This window comes from Suncus etruscus, chromosome 9 (genome assembly GCF_024139225.1).
Source record: "Suncus etruscus isolate mSunEtr1 chromosome 9, mSunEtr1.pri.cur, whole genome shotgun sequence".
In the NCBI taxonomy this organism is placed as follows: domain Eukaryota; kingdom Metazoa; phylum Chordata; class Mammalia; order Eulipotyphla; family Soricidae; genus Suncus; species Suncus etruscus.
In genome coordinates this window covers 95,302,050-95,318,203 of record NC_064856.1, presented here as the reverse complement: position 1 = coordinate 95,318,203, position 16,154 = coordinate 95,302,050, and the positions used below count along the sequence as shown (strand labels likewise).

At 50.8% G+C, this 16,154-nt stretch overlaps 1 pseudogene; it reads left to right on the top strand.

Annotated features, from left to right (window-relative positions):
• Nucleotides 1-909, top strand: LOC126017862 (DNA-directed RNA polymerase II subunit RPB7-like; annotated as a pseudogene).
• Nucleotides 910-16,154: the final 15,245 nt, after the last annotated feature.

Below are 16,154 nucleotides of genomic sequence, written 5' to 3'. Positions count from 1 at the left end.
ATGTTCTAGCACATCTCCTTGGAACAAGAGATCCTGCTGCACTGGCGCTACCTTGGCCCCAACCTGCCCAACGCCATGAAGCAGAAGCTTTTCATCGAAGTGGAGGGCACCTGCACGGGCAAGTATGGCTTTGTGATCGCCAGCACTCCCTTCGACGACATTGGTGCTGGTGTGATCCAGGCAGGTTGAGGCTTTGTCCTGTCTCCAGACAAGTATAAGGCCTTGTTTTCTGGCCCTTGAAATGGGAAGTTGTGGATGCCATCGTCACCCAGGTTAACAAGGTCCGAGTCTTCATTGAAATTGGCCCCATGTCTGGCTTCATCTCTCGACACTTCATCCCGTCAGAGGTGGAGTTTGATCCTAATTCCAATCACCGTGTTACAAGACTCTGGATGAGGATATCGTGATTCAGCAGGAAGATGACATTCGGCTGAAGTTCGTGGTCACCCTCGTGGACAAGTGTTGCAAGTCAGCCCCTGAAGAGGTTGACTAATGGAGGGATGGAGGATGAGGTCTTTCCCCTTCAGCTCGAATCACGAGTCTGCCACCCTGTCTAGCCGACGGTTCTGAGGTGAAATGGCGGGTAAACAGCTCGAAGACAGTCAGGCTTGTGGAAATATTAGCTTTATTCGGTGGACAAGACCTCAGCATCAGTTCCTGCCAAAAGCCTCTCGCCTTCCATAGACCCTTGTTTTTATCCCCCAGAATCAGATACCACCCAATGGTGGAAGCAGAATCAGGTACTACCCTAGGGTGGAGGCAGAATGCCAGATCACACCCTAGGGTAGGGCACAATCACCGATCAGGTTAGGGTCAGTAACATAATAATCCCCTAAAATATTTACATACACAACAGACAAGAATGACATTTTTGCGATTGGCTCTCTGATGGACGCATATTTGGGCTAGTGAGCTGAGCACCAGGGCCCCACTTGGTCCTTATCTTAAAGGTGTGGCTGTCACGCTTCTCCTGTTGTTCAGAGATTTCATTTGACGCCTGTGGGAGAGCCAGGAAGGTTTCTATTGGCCCCAGAAAAGCACCTGGTCCTTCTTATATCTTCGCACACCCAGATGTTTTCTCTTTTTTTTTTCTTTCTTTTCTTTTTTTTTTAAAAACTGTGCCTTCCATTATAATGGATTCTCCTTAAATGTTTATCTTCTTTTTTTTAATAAATAATATCTTTATTTAAAAAACAACTCACATATTCTCTCCATGTGATTTCTATTCAGCCTAGATACAGGTGAAGACCATTCCGGTGGCCGGAGCCTTGGGAGCTGCAGAACAGTCTCCTGGGGCAGGCAGAGCTCACACCACAATCTTCCGACCTCCCCTGGGTGTTCCAGGAAATGGTGCCTCGCATTTGCAGACCTTCCCAGGCCAGCATCCGCCACCTAAGACCCTGGGAGTGAGCCGCCTTGTTGTCGCTAGGGACGGCAATGTCCACACAGTGCAGAGGAGAGTCTTTCGCAGAGTCATCGTTGGCCACTGAACATCAGATGCCTCTGTGAGGGGCTGGTGGTCGGCCCTGGGGTCGGAAAGCTGCCTGCATTTGTTGAGGGAAGCGGCCAGCCGTGGAATGGCTTCAGCAGCAGCAGCTGAACAACTTCAGGACAGCCAGTCTTCCTGGCTGAGATGACACTGGCCTTAGCTCGGCTTTCTTTGATTTTTTCCCCCCAGTACCCTGGTGGGGCATGAGCTGGGTTTTCCATGGCCACAAGGGCCTGAGCTACCAGCAGAAGCTTCTCCCAGCTGTTCATCATATTGATGAAGAACAATTGTAGACGTCCTTTTGTAGACGTCCTGCTCCGTGTCACCTCCCGGTGTTGAAGGGGCACTTGGTGGCTTGCAATCAAGTAGCCAATGAGGCCCAGCGATGTTGTGTGGGTCTCATTCTCTGCTCCTTGGTTTGGGTGGTCCTCAAGGAGCTATGTTGATCCTTCTTCGACCAAAGGGAGATGGAGGGGAGGAAGGTGGGGGTGGGAGAGGGTGGGGAGCAGGAGGGCAGGAAGGACAGGGTGGGGTTAGATCTGGGAGACCTGAATGGGGGAGAGTCCATTCAGGCGGCAGAGCTTGGTGAATTCAGCCCAGCCCTGTCCTGTGTGGCGTTTCGGGGCCAGCGGCATGTCCCGGGCTTCGGTGTGGCCCGCCATCCTAGGGTGGGTGGCTCCCAGAGGCATGCCGACCTCGATGCCTGGATGGTAAGTGCTTGGTTCTCCCTCTGGCTCTGCCTCGGTGCCAGGTGTTGTTGGCATCTGTGTGCAAGAGGTAGGATGTGGTGTGCTTGTAGGGAGCCGTCAGGGAAGCCATCCCTCGTGGTCCCTCCAGGATGCCAGGCTTACCGAGGCCTCGTCATGCTCTAGTCTGACGGGCAGAGTCCAGGTGGGCTGTTTCTCCTGCAGGCGCACTGTCTGTGCTGCCACCTCCGTTTTCTACTCCTCCTCCTCCTCTTCCTCCTCCTCCTTCACATTCTGGCCCATGTCCCCGATGACCGCTTCTGAGCCCTCCTGTTCCACCTGCTCCACTCCTGTCACTTCTCTCACTGTGCGGAGCACTAGGGTCTCAGACACCCATGGAAGTGGCTGGGCCTGGGGCAGGGGCTTAGGCACCGCCTCTCTGGGGAGCCCTATCTCCTGACTCTCCAAAGGTGGCTCTCACCCATGGGCCCCTCCACTCACAGTCCTTCATGGTCGGTGGTACCTTGGCCAGCTGGGCCCGCCGCTCCTCCTCCTCCATGGCCAGGGCTTGGATGTGTTTCTAAAGGGGCAGGAAGCAGGGGGGAGGCAGAAAGGCTGAGAGGAGCAGGTCCCAGGCCACCTTGCCAGGAGTCCCAAACCCTCTCTCTCTCCAGCATCTCCCTCAGGTCCAACAGAACTTTCTCCACCTCTACCTCATCGTGGCTTTTCTCCAGCCGGAGCCTCTCCAGGAGCTGATTTTGTCTCTAGACTATATTTTCCAGTTTTTTTTTTCTCTCCAGCCAAGTCCTGGTAGGCCGCCCGGTGTTGCCTGAAAGCTTCCACGTATATCAGGACACGTCCACGGTAGTGATGCCACTGCTGACGCAGGGATGCATCGTGGGCCTGTGGGAGTAATGTTGGGGGTGAGGCCAGGTAGCAGGAGAGGCCAGACCAGATGAGAGATGAGGGGCACAAAATAGCACTGAGTAGGAAGAGCATAAGAGTGTTCGCCCCTCTGGGGCCAGAGAGATAGCGTGGCAGTAAGGCATTTGCCTTGTATGCAGATGGTCGGTGGTTTGAATCCCAGCATCCCATAGGGTCCCTCAGCCTGCCAGGAGCAATTTCTGAGCCGAGAGCCAGGAGGAACCCCTGAGCGTTGCTGGGTGTGTCCGGAAAAAAAAAAAAAAAGAGTGCCACTCCTCCTCTTTCCTGACTCTTTCCTGGCAGCCTCCCACTTCCAGCAGAGAGGAGCCCAGTCTGTGCTGCCTTCGATCCAAACTGGAAGGCCTCCTGCCTCGCCCCAGGAACCTTCCTTGAGCCTCTGAGCCCCCTTGACAGATAGAAAGACCAGGCTAGAGGAGCAAAGACTCTGACCCCAAGCTAGGTCCAGGGGGGTTTTGGCATTGATAGCCAGGAGGACCATCGACTGGTTGCACAGTTCTGTCCTGGAGCTGTGCGGTCAGGGCGCAGAGCAAGGGGACTGAAACCAGTGGAGTGGTGTCAACAGGGCAGTTCACGCCTAGGCATGCTGGGCAAGGCGACAAATCAGCCTCCAAAGCCTACAGCAGGAGATGCTGCCCCAGCTGCATGTTGAAATGGCTCAAGTTCCCTTCCTGTGGACCTGAATGGGATTGGGGCAAGACTCACCATTGCCTGCTGGAAGGTCTCAGCCTCTGCCTGCAGTTCTTCCAGAGCCCGAAACCAAGGTGGTGTTACTGAGAGAGGGAGCAGACAGTCGAGGCCCCCGGAGTCTCCCACATATCCCAGATTTCCTGGTCTGGAGTCCCAACTCTGATTCCAGCCCACCTCTCTTGGGAAAGCCATGACTTCTCATACCCCCTGATGCTCTAGGCCTCATACTAAAAAGAAGCTTCGCTTGGGTGGGTTAATCCCAGGCCCTCCTGATAGTGCTGGGAGGGGACTAAGGCGACATCCCTCTCTCAGGGCTCAGAGTTCTCTGCATTGTTATGCTGGGAAAATTCTGGGGGACTGGACATTGGCCCCCAAGCCCCACCTGCAGCCCAGCAGAGGATGACACTGAGGTGCAGAGAGAAGGCAAGACTCGCCCATTTGCTGCACCAACCTTCCTTCCTGGGTTGCAAGGCCCCATCCCGGTGCCAACTCCAATGTCATTCTACAGGCCCCATGCCTGGCCCTTCCCTTGTCACAGGTTGAAAGCCCTGAGCCCACATGGTGCCAGCCCCAAAACTCACTCGAGAACCGAGCATGCACTGCCTGCCATGTCTGCATGGTCTTCATGGCTCTCTCATGCTCTCGTGTTAACCTGGCACACTGCCAAAAACAGGGGAAGGGTGTTGGGAATGGGTGGCAGAATGATAGAACAGGACAGGGGAAAGGAGTCCAAGGAAAGCACAGCCCTGGCTGAATCCCCAGCATCACACTAGGACCTAAAGAGCACCTCTGGTGTCCATCCTGAGCACTCTTGGCTGTGGCACAACTGAAACCATGAAACCAGGGAAGGGGCACATGTGGAAGGCATGGCCGGGGTTGTCTCTTCGCACCCCAAGTTTGCTCTGGCATGGCATAGTATGTTGGTAGAGCGGGGTCCATTGACACCAAGCTCACAGCCTACCTCCTGGACGGCCTGGCTGAGTTGTTGTTCTGAGATCTCTTGTCCCTGGGCCTGCCGTTTCCAGGTGTCTCTTTCAAGCTGCGCCAGGGCCAGCTGCCTTTTGAGCTGCAAGAATGGTCTCACCTCAGCCATCCCATTCTGGACCTCCAGAGCTGGGGGACCTTCTGTCACCACCCCTCAACACATCTTCTCCCACAACTCACATGTTCAACTTGCTGGTCCTCACTCACCACCTCGATTGTCTGCGTGCTTCTGGAAGTGCTGTCTGTGGTGACAGGGACCTGGTGGGCAGGAGAAGAGTTGAGACATACACAAGCCCAGGGGGAATCCTAGGAAGTGCCCCAATCAGGTCAGGGCTGCGATAGGGTGCCTGGGCAGGGATGCTACAGACGCCAGCGCCTCTAAGCAGGTTCTACGTGGAGTCCGGGAAACCTTCACGGGGAGAAAGTGGGTACACGGAATGATGAAAAGACGAAAAAATATTGTAGAAATGAATTACCACACACAATGCATGGGGACTTGCGTCTAGAAAGACGAAGACAAATTTATTTTTTGAGCTGGGTAGCTTTTAAGGTTGAGGTTTGGAATGCAGGGTGTAAATTGTTGACATCAAAGAAAATGGGAGATGGCCAGGGGAACAGAATGAAAGACCATGGCTAAAATTAGCATATTAAAGAACCAATACTGAAGGTGAAAAGGCAGTTTCTGTTATGGGTTTGCTTTGTTTTGGGTAAGCAGGGGGAGCCAGGTAATTTTCAGGGAAGTGGGAAGAGAGAGGAATGTTTTAGAGTTTTGGGGAAAACTGAAAATGGCTTCACTCATGAGCTAAGTTTTTGGAAAAACCTGATCTTGGCGCCAAAGTAGCAGAGATCACAGGGAGCTTGGTCAGTGGGAGACTTTTGGCGGGATTTGATACTGTGCTTCTTTGTTAAAAGGAAATATTGAGGCCTGATTTCAATAATGGTCAAAAATAAAGAGAGAGATAGTTACAGTCACATTTGGAATTATAGTCAAACAATCCAAGCGAAGGGTCAAGTGATTTTGACTGCTCTAAGCGGGCCTTTTTGGCAAATAATTCCTTTTCAGGAGAGCACTACACCTAAGAAGGCTGAAAAAGTGCTTCTGATGTGTGCCCCTCCTGAGTGGGGTGTAACACAGGGACTGCTCCATTTCGGCCTGAGGGACCAGGTGGGATAGCCAGGCTGAAAGCCAGGTCAGTCCTATGCAAGCCAGCCCCTTCCCTGCCATACTAGCATACTAGCTCCTGCCAAAGGGATGGCTCGATACTGGCTGTAAGACCTGGCTCGGGTCAGCGTGGGGGAGGAACCCATCAAGTGAAGGGAGGGAAGTTTTGGGGTGTCTGCGCTATCTCTGTGTTGAGAGGTTTGTTCTCCACCTCAACCAGGGATCCAGGTTCCGTTAAAAGTGCTTCCTAAGTGGGGGCCCCAGCCTTGGCTCTGGAGGAGTTGAAGATGGGGTTCTGTAGGTCCGTGGGTCGTGTGTTGGCATCAGGAGCACTTGTCAGGAGCACTTACAGCCATGTGTGGCAGAGGTGCTGATGGTGTCGTTCCTTGTGGATGAAGATCTGGGCTGGGCTGGAATGAAAGGGGTCAGTGTTGACTCCTCGTGCTGACCCCATTGGTCCATTGGCCTGGGCTCCCTTGCTTGCTCCCTCCCACTGGAAAACGCCTCTGGTCAACTCCTTGGGCTTGTCCCTCCTCCCGGTCTTTCTCCCACGTTTATCTCCCTGAGTCTGGATAACCAGGGTCTAGGCTTAAGAACTTTTCACATTTGTTCATTACCCATTGTACCCAGAGAGAGGGAATGGCTCACTAAACACAGCTGTCTCTGAACTTTGGCCTCTTTCCTGCCCCCATGGGATTCTGCCTTAGCCTCTCTGCAGCCCTCTTTCCACCCTTCCACAGAAGCCTGGTGTCTTTGGTCCCACAGAATTGAACCCATTAACTTTGGGTGTCATTTTACAAATATTCACCATGGAAGCTCTTTCCCCAGCAATGTGGTCTCTCTGGGGTGTTGTTGTAGGAATGGTCTGGGCATCAAGTGTCTACATAGAGATGTACAAAGGTTCGTCAAGTTCCAGGAGGCCAGCAGGTTGGCAGGTTATTTCCAAAGCCTCCCAGGTCCCTAAATCTCAAAAAATATTTTTGGTCTTGGTCTCCCCACACCAGCTGTCCTCCTCTGTCCTGGCCTCAATTCCCAACAAAAGTGAGAATTCACAACCAAAGGCAACTCCCCACCCCGGGACAGCCCAGCTACAATGCCTGTTGTGTGGGGCTCTGAGCTCTGCACCCCTGCTGGCTCCTGTCCCTTGAAAGGTACCCTCCCTTCACCTGAGAATGTGGGATGTTGCAAGGCAGCCCATCCCCCCAAGGGTCTCTGGCCTTTATCTCAGGCCCTGACTATGGACACAACCATGGAGGCCTGATGTCTGGCCGGCTTGTGAAATGAGAGTAGAGAGTGTCCCGGTCATTCCTCTGTGGCTCATGACCCTCCATCCTCTCCCATTGGCTCTGAAACACTCCTCCAGACTGTCTCCGTCAGACTTCCAAACCCTTCCCAATGCAAATTCTCTTAACTTGAAAAATGGAGCACTATGGTTTCATTTGTTTGGTACTTTGTTCTGGGTGCCCCACTCAACAATGCCCAGGGCTTACTCTTGGCTCTGCACATAGGATCTCTCCTGGAGGTGCCGGGGAACAGAGCAGTGCCTGGGATTGAATCTAAGTCAAGGCAAGGCAAGTGCCTGCCCTGTTAGACCTACGCTCAGGATCTAGGCTTAGCATTTTTGCAAAGTCCACTAGCCAGGGATCTGAGCCACACACAGAGGGCCCTGGCTGAGGCCATGAAAAGAGAGTGAGATGAGAAACCAGGCGAAATGGAAAGGCTCTAGAGACCAAGCTGGGTATGAATGCGACAAAATTGTCCTCTGGGGGTCAAAGAAAATCATTCGGACTAGACAGTCTGGTCTGATCCCACTTTGATCCTGAACACAGCATAGGGTTCCTGGAGGCCCCAAAGAAGTGCCCCCCTCAAAGGAAAACATTTGCCAAGGGATGGAGTTAAAGCATGGGGCACTACCAAGTCCAAGAATGGGCCTGAACCCCAGAAAAGGTGGGACCCCAGTCCCTAGTCACCTTCAAACTGGACACAGTGTCACCAAGGGAAACAGAAAAGGGGCTGAAACTCTAGGAGATTGTGGATTTGGACCTTGGGTGTAAGGACCAGCTCAAGGCTCTGGGCAACTAGGACCGACGCAGAGGAGAGTCCTCACTCCTCGCACTTCCGATGCCAAAGTGGCTGCCCCACAGCTGGGGAGGGGACATGAGGGCCAACCCTGTGGTCTTTGGAACCTGAAACCTGAAGGTCCACTTCCATGGGCCCATAGGCGACCTGGGGGGTCACCAGCACAGAGTCCCGGGAAGTCCCTGGAGAGAACTGAAAATGGTTGATGCCTCAGGCAAGCGCAGGCCATGGGCTGAGGGGCTCATTCACTGACCTCAGGGCCTTGCACACTGGCCACTGGCCGAGCATGGCCGGACCGGGCTGGCAAGCCATCAGACTGCCTTCGAATGGTGACTTGGTTGATTCGGAGTTTTCACAATCTTTGATCCTCAGGGGGCAACATAGGATAAGGGAATGGGGTCCACATCTCGCTCTCTCCAGAAAAAAACTGGTTGCTGCAAGAGGGTGCCGTAGAGGCGGGGCCACGAGCTTTATAGGGGGGCTCGTGAGCATGGCCCAGTGTCTCCAAGCCCATTGGCCAGAGAGAAATCCAGAACCCCAGGGACTTGACAGCACAATGAAGGCTGTGCCCGTAAGTGCCCTTGAGTCACTGTGCCCGGGTGCCCTGAGGGACTACTCCATCCCCACCTTGGACCCTCCTGCACCACCACCCCCCACAATGGGGTCAGAAACAGGTGCATTCTTCCATGCACAGAACCTTTCCGGCTTGTGCCTAGATGGGTCACGACTTTCCTGTTCCAAGAGATCTTGTCCTGAGACCCCAGACTTGTCTTTCAAACCTGAAGCCTCTGAGCACCTGCATCTGTAACCCCGAGTGTCCTCCCCTCCCAGAGCACCTCTCCAATCCCTTGGCCAACTAGCTGCATCCCTCACTGCTCCCACTGGACTGCTGCCCTCCACACCCCTCCCGTGCTGCCTGCCCACAAACCCTTCCCTCTGGACTGACCTTCCCTATTTTGTTTCCCCGACACACACAGGCCTTTCCACAAGTGGCTATGGGGTCTTCCTGGTGGCTATAGCTGTGGTCAACCCTTTGCCCTCAGCACTCCTGTGTGTAGTTGTTGAACCCAGACCCTCAGCAGGTCCATCCCCACAGGTGACAGCCCCTTCCAAGACCCTTCAACACCCTTCCCTGTCACTTTATTTTGCAAGGTGTGGGGAGCAGCTGAATCCCAGGGGATCTGGGGCTCTGCTGGGAAACTGTCCTTGGGCTGCTTCTCCTTAGAACTAGTGACAGAAATGTGCTTGCCCCACTCTCATGGGTGTCCCCTCATATGCTGCCCAAGCATGACAGAGTCTCATGATTTCTCGAGCCATTCCTGACAGTACCAGGGAGAGTGGACTAAGAGGGAGGGAGGGGCTGCAATGTGGGTGCAGGCCAGTGTGACAGTGAGACCCCACCCTTCTTCTGAGGCAGAAGGACCAGCAGTTACCACTGAGCTCTGGGACAAGGAAGGTGATTTCAGTTCTCACCACTGCCACTGCTTAGCTGTGGGACCTCAGACCGGTGCAAGACCCTTCTATTCCTTCTAAACTGTTCTGATTTCTTGGGGGGTCCAATTTAGGGGCCAATCTCTTTTTTTGGGGGGGGTCACACCCGGCAGTGCTCAGGGGCTCCTCCTGGCTCTACACTCAGAAATCACTCCTGGCAGGCTTGGGAGACCATATGGGATGCTGGGATGCGAACCACCATCCTTCTGAATGCAAGACAAATGCCTTACCTCCATGCTATCTCTCTGGCCCCTAGGGGCCAATATCTTCAGGAAATCACAGATGCTACTGCACCAAAGTCAAACATTCCTTCAAGCTTCCTGCCCTGAATCTCAAGAATCAACATTGGATTTTCCTCTTTAAGATTAGCAGTAAAAGCTATAATTGCATTAAGCAGAAGCCTCAGGGTTAGTAGTTCCAAAGGACTTCCTTCCCTGCTGCATTCTGATTTTCCAGGCATAACATAATAAGCAATAAAATTTGAGCTATGTATTTACCTTTCTTCAAAGTCCATACTGTGGGTACTGAGACAAGAACTATAATTTCCCCTACATGGTCGGTATCTCTAATCCCCAGGTGAAATAATATTTCTTTGAGCATTAGACCGCTTCTTCCTAAAATCATCCCTAAAATCCCTGAAGGTATTGGCTCTGTTATGCCAGACCTAGTCTTATGAGGACATTGAGCCAGAAAGAAAATGATCAAGTTCCCATGCAGACTCTGGGGCTATCCCTGGGTGCCCACATAGGGGGTCAGAGAGGTGGGTGCCAGTGAGGAACTTAAAGGGGACCCCTGGCTTCCCCAGCCCCAACTCCCACCCTGCACAGGAGGGGTGGGTTTGGGGAGAAGGTTGGTGAACTTCCAGATTCTAGCTAATTAAGTAACTCTTTTCTGTTCTGGGAGCCAGAAGCTTTTGCCAGCATGGGGAATGGTAAGGCTCCATGTTGAAGACCTTTCTACCAAGCCTGGGGGTGTTGCAGGGCTCGGCTGCCCCCAATAGCCTTCCCTCTCCTTTCTCCTGGACTCTGGGGCTATCCTTGGGCACCCTCACAGGGGGCCAACGAGGTGTGTGCCAGGGAGGAGTTTAAAGGGGACCTTAGGCTTTCTCCACCCCCCACCTTGCACAAGAGGGGCTGGCTTGGGGAAGTCACCGACAAGTTTTCTTCCCACCAGTGTCCATTTTCTTTTTTTTTCTTTTTCCCTTTTTTTTTTGGGGGGGGGGGGCACACCCGGCAGTGCTCAGGGGTTACTCCTGGCTATCTGCTCAGAAATAGCTCCTGGCAGTCACGGGGGACCATATGGGACACCGGGATTCGAACCAACCACCATTGGTCCTGGATTGGCTGCTTGCAAGGCAAACGCCACTGTGCTATCTCTCCGGGCCCCAGTGTCCATTTTCAAACTGCGTGGGAGCGAAGGTATAGAGGGTGTAATAGGATATCCTAGGGTTTAATCTATATTTGCAATATACAGAGGTCTGTGTTGTATATTTTCCTTCCCCCCTTGGCTCACCACCTTACAAACTCATTTCTAGTCCTTTACTCCCTCACTCCCACCGCCCATTACCCCACATTTAACCCTTTTTACCCTCAGTTCTTGGTTCCTCATGAAGCAGATCATTATCCCCACTCAAGCCAGCTGTCAAGCAACTCCCAAAGTGGAAAAAATAGACGCTCAGCCTGAGAAGAAACCAATACTCGGTTCCTATTTATCTACTCTCAGAGGCCTCCTGTCCTCCACCTTCCTTCACTGTGTACCTGAGCTTGCACCATACTCGGTTCTGAGAAGTCCCCACTCAAAGACATGTCCTGAGATTGGACTGCTGGGAGTTGCTTTGCAGACTCCAAAAGGCCAAATCACAGACCAAAGTGGTGTCCCGGATTCAACACCTTTCCTCCCTGACTATTTCTAAAGACAAAAAAGGAACATGTGTATCTTCTGTGAATATCTTAAATGTATTCCCTTGACAGCTATAACTCTCATTGAATATCCTCTTATATAATGACAATTTTACCCACTGCATTTTTTTCTTTGTGATCTGTTCAATAAGGAATTCTGATAGAAGAGTCTCTCTGTTCAGCATTCCTGTTAGAACCAAGTTGGACTTGTTCCCTTGGCCCCCAGATGCACCAATAATACCTGTGGCATATAATATTGTATGCATATATTTCATATATGTATAATATCCATCATCCTACACAGATAATTTCTAGTCCTTTACTCCTCAGTCCCAACCATTAGTTCCCCCCATTTATCCATTTTTTTTTTTTGGTTTTTGGGTCACACCCGGCATTGCTCAGGGGTTACTCCTGGCTGTCTGCTCAGAAATAGCTCCTGGCAGGCACGGGGGACCATATGGGACACCGGGATTCGAACCAACCACCTTTGGTCCTGGATCAGCCGTTTGCAAGGCAAACGCCGCTGTGCTATCTCTCTGGGCCCCCATTTATCCATTTTGCCTTCAATACCATACAGGTCAATCATACTCAAAAATCTTTCACTGAATTTAATACCCCATCAACTATTTCAAATTTTCTCATCTATTTTCTCTTTCTTTCTCTTTGTTATTTGTTAAATAAGGAAGTTTGTAGAAGTGTCCCTCCATTTAATGTTTATATTAGAACCAAGTCAATTGGATTGTTGGACTTCTTCTAGCATCCCCATAGGCACCAATCTTGCCATGTGATACCATTCTTCCTTTGCATAGGCACATTAAAATGGGAAATTATATACAAACACGTTCTTATCTTATAGAAATGGGAACACACAAATCTTTTTTTTTTTTTTTTTTTGTGGTTTTTGGGTCACACCCGGCAGTGCTCAGGGGTTACTCCTGGCTCCATGCTCAGAAATCGCTCCTGGCAGGCACGGGGGACCATATGGGACGCTGGGATTCGAACCGATGACCTCTTGCACGAAAGGCAAACGCCTTACCTCCATGCTATCTCTCCAGCCCCCACAAATCTTATAATATAATGGGTCCTTACACCCTGAACATTGTCATAAAGGCCTGGCTCATGTTTTGGAAGAATGGACATTGTCCATTTACCCCTGAACCAGGGATGCCATCTACAAAACATCCATGGTTGTGTACTACATCAGCTGAAAGCAATCCTCTACCAGGGAAGACCCTACCATTGCTCTGGCATAGACCTATTCAACAGAGACTTCCCTTTAACACCCAGAGGACTTAACTACAATAACAACCGGCTTTAAAGACTGAGCTCTCTGCATCACCCTCTAATTGTGAGTGAAACTAAAGGGTGCTCTGCATCATCCTGACTCTTATACAGGATATGGACATACTCCGAGATTGTTGGCTACAGAAACCTGACACCAACAACAGTGACTGTGTGAAAAATAAAAGTGTATTGGCACTACAGACAATGACTTGGGTTGGACAACCTAATATGCCTGAAGCCTAGAGTTGGTCTTATGCCAGAAAACTTCAGGGATAAGGTCTCCTTGTATTTAGGCCAAGGCTTTTTCTTTCCATGTCCTCTATATTTTGCCGGGCCTATGCAAACAATTTCCATACTAACACAGTCTTTGATGTGCTCCTTTGACTCATTCTTAATGAATTATTGTATTATGATCAATTGTGTCAACAATACTACAGCTTCTAATGTTAAAGGAGTTGCATAAATTTTGTGGTTTTGGATTGCTTTGCGTAATATTATAATTACTACAATCTGGGGTCTCAAGGGACAAAGTAAATATACATGTTAAAATAAATTTAAAAAATGAAAAAAAATACCGTGTGGCATTGTCCTCTTTTGCATAGGCAAATTAAAATGGAAAAATATTACATATGCAAACAAGTTCTTATCTGATAGAGATGGGAACACACATTTTGTAATGCGGTTGGGCCTTTTACCCTGAACAATGGCATAGTGACTTGGCTCAGGCCTCAGAAGAATGGGCATTGCCCATACACCCCTGAGACATGGGTACCATCTTGCAAACAACCACAATTATCTATAACATCACCAGGAAAAAACCTCTACCAGGGAAGAGCCTACCGCTGTCCTGGCATTGACTTACTCTAAAGAGGTACTCTTAACACCCATATGACTCAGCAACAACCTGCATTCAGGGCAGGTCGCTCTGCATCTAATGGTGAAGTGAAACTAGAGGATGCTCCACATCATCCTGACTTCGATGAAGGAAATGCACAGAATCCAGAATCTCTTTCTGTTTTGCTTTGGTTTTGGGTCACACCCGGCAGCACTCAGAGGTTCCTCCTGGCTCTATGCTCAGAAATTGCCCCTGGCAGGCACAGGGTGGCCATATGGGATGCCGGGATTCGAACCACCGTCCTTCTGCATACAAGGCAAATGTCCTACCTCTGTGCTATCTCTCTGGCCTCAGAAACCAGAATCTTTAACTATAGGAACCTGTCAGCAACAACAGCTAATGTGCAAAAAAATTTCACCAGGACCACAGACAATGACTCAGGGGTTAGACAACCTAGGATGCCTAGAACCCAGAGTCGGTCTTCTGCCAGAAAACTTCAGGAGTAAGGTCTCCTTGTATTTAAGCCAAGGCTTTTCTTTTTTCCGATTTTCTCCATATTTTGCTGGGTCTATGCAAACAACAATTGCCACTCTCACACCATTATTACTGTATTTTTTTAAACTCTTATCCTTTAAAAAAAAAAAGAAGAGCTTACTAAACATTTTGCTAGTGCTTTAATGAGTTCATTTGTGATTCAATAACTTTCAAAAATATACTTGCAGGCCTAAGAGATAGCATGGAGGTAAGGTGTTTGTCTTGCATGCAGGACTGTGGATTGAATCCTGGCATCCCATATGGTACCCTGAGCCTGCCAGAGGCGATTTCTGAGCATAGAGCCAGGAGTAGCCCTTGAGTGCTGCCGGGTGTGACCCCAAAACTGAATATATATATATATTATATATATATTATATATATTTATATATATATATATATAATTGCTACTGAACGTTTTCTTCTTTCCTTTTTCTTCCATCTCTTTAGTTTTTCTTTCAGTTTTTTATTTTTTTAAAATCATGTTGCTTTTGGTCTTCCTAAAACAAATGTATTATGATCAGTTATGTCAACTATGTGATGCATTTTCTTTAAATAAACTTAAAAAAAAAAAGAAAGAATGGAGGAGATTTGCCCGGGAGGTCCTTGGAATCCCCCCCAAACTGAGGTTTTTAAGCAAAGACCCGCCTGGCCAGCGACCTCCTTTGGCCAGCTGGGGACGTCGGAGGCTCGTGGTGAGCAGGCGAAAATCAGCCTCGACTTCTGAGCATCCCTTCGCTCGGGTCCCTAAAACAGAATGCCCGAACCCGCACAACCTTCAGCCTTCAGCTCTCTCCATCTTTTCCAGGGATGTCGTGCACTTTGGGGGACGAAAGCCACAGTCCTCACCCCTCAGCCGAATTTGAATCCAAAGCCTCCTCTCTGACTCCCTGGTGTGTCCCCTGGACAGTGTCTGTGTGCTCACAGATAGGTCCAACGCCTTCTCCGTCTTCGCATCTCCAGCCTTGGGCTCGAGTCCTCAGTTCTGAGCCCTGCAGGTGGTGGTCCTGGCTCCTCTCCTCATCCTCTAGGTGAGGAAGGGACTGGGCCAGAAAATGGGGCCAAATGCACAAATGCAAGCGCAGCCCTAAGAGACAAGTTTCTGGCCCAGCTTGTGTCGCCCTGGACAAGGCCTTCCAGGGACACCTTGGCCAATGAGGGGTGCAGCTCCCTCTCCCCGTGGTAATGAGCCCCAGCTGGCTTGGGTGCGGGGCATAGGGGAGCTGAGTCTGTGTCACCCAGCAAATGCCATGCGCTCCCCAAAGACACTGCTCAGAAGGCCTTCAGGGACCCCACCCTCTCCTGGAACATTCCGGACTGAAATTCACCCCTGTGTGTTTAGACATAGAGTTGTGGGTCTTGCCTTCGTGTCCCCCCCACATCCTGGCACACGGTAGGGGGTACGACTGTGGTGGATCCCCCTGAAGCAGGGACAAGGCTCCCTGGAGAGGGTGGCAGGACAGCGTCGGGCAGGCATCTGCCAGGGCTGAGCGGAGACTTCCCTCCCTTCCACAGAACCTGGGGGAACGCACCTTTTGCACAAAGCTTGCAGCAACCCATTTTATTGGCATCAGGTTCTTTGCACCCAGAAGATGCCAAGGACACCTCCAGCAGGAAAGGGGACCAGCTCTAGTAGACCCAGGTGAAGGGGGCACTGACTGTATCAGAGGCCACGGTGAAGGCACAGTCTAGCAGGGGTCCTCAAACTTTTTAAACAGGGGGCCAGTTCACTGTCCCTCAGACCATTGGAGGGTCTGACTATAGTAAAAACAAAACTTATGAACGAATTCTTATGCACACTGCATATATCTTATTTTGCAATGATGAAACAAAACAGATACAAATACAATATGTGGCCCGCGGGCCATAGTTTGAGGACCACTGGCTACAGAAACCCACAAGACAGAGTTCCCACTCTCTCTCATTGGCTGAATCCCGGGGAACACATGGAGTTTCATGCTGCTGCCCCTGATAGGAGCACGGAAGTCACAAACCAGCTCCCCCCACTGTAGCAAGACAGCCCCTGAAGAGGTTGACTGATGGAGGGATGGAGAATGAGGCCCTTTTCTTCCAGCTCGGAGCA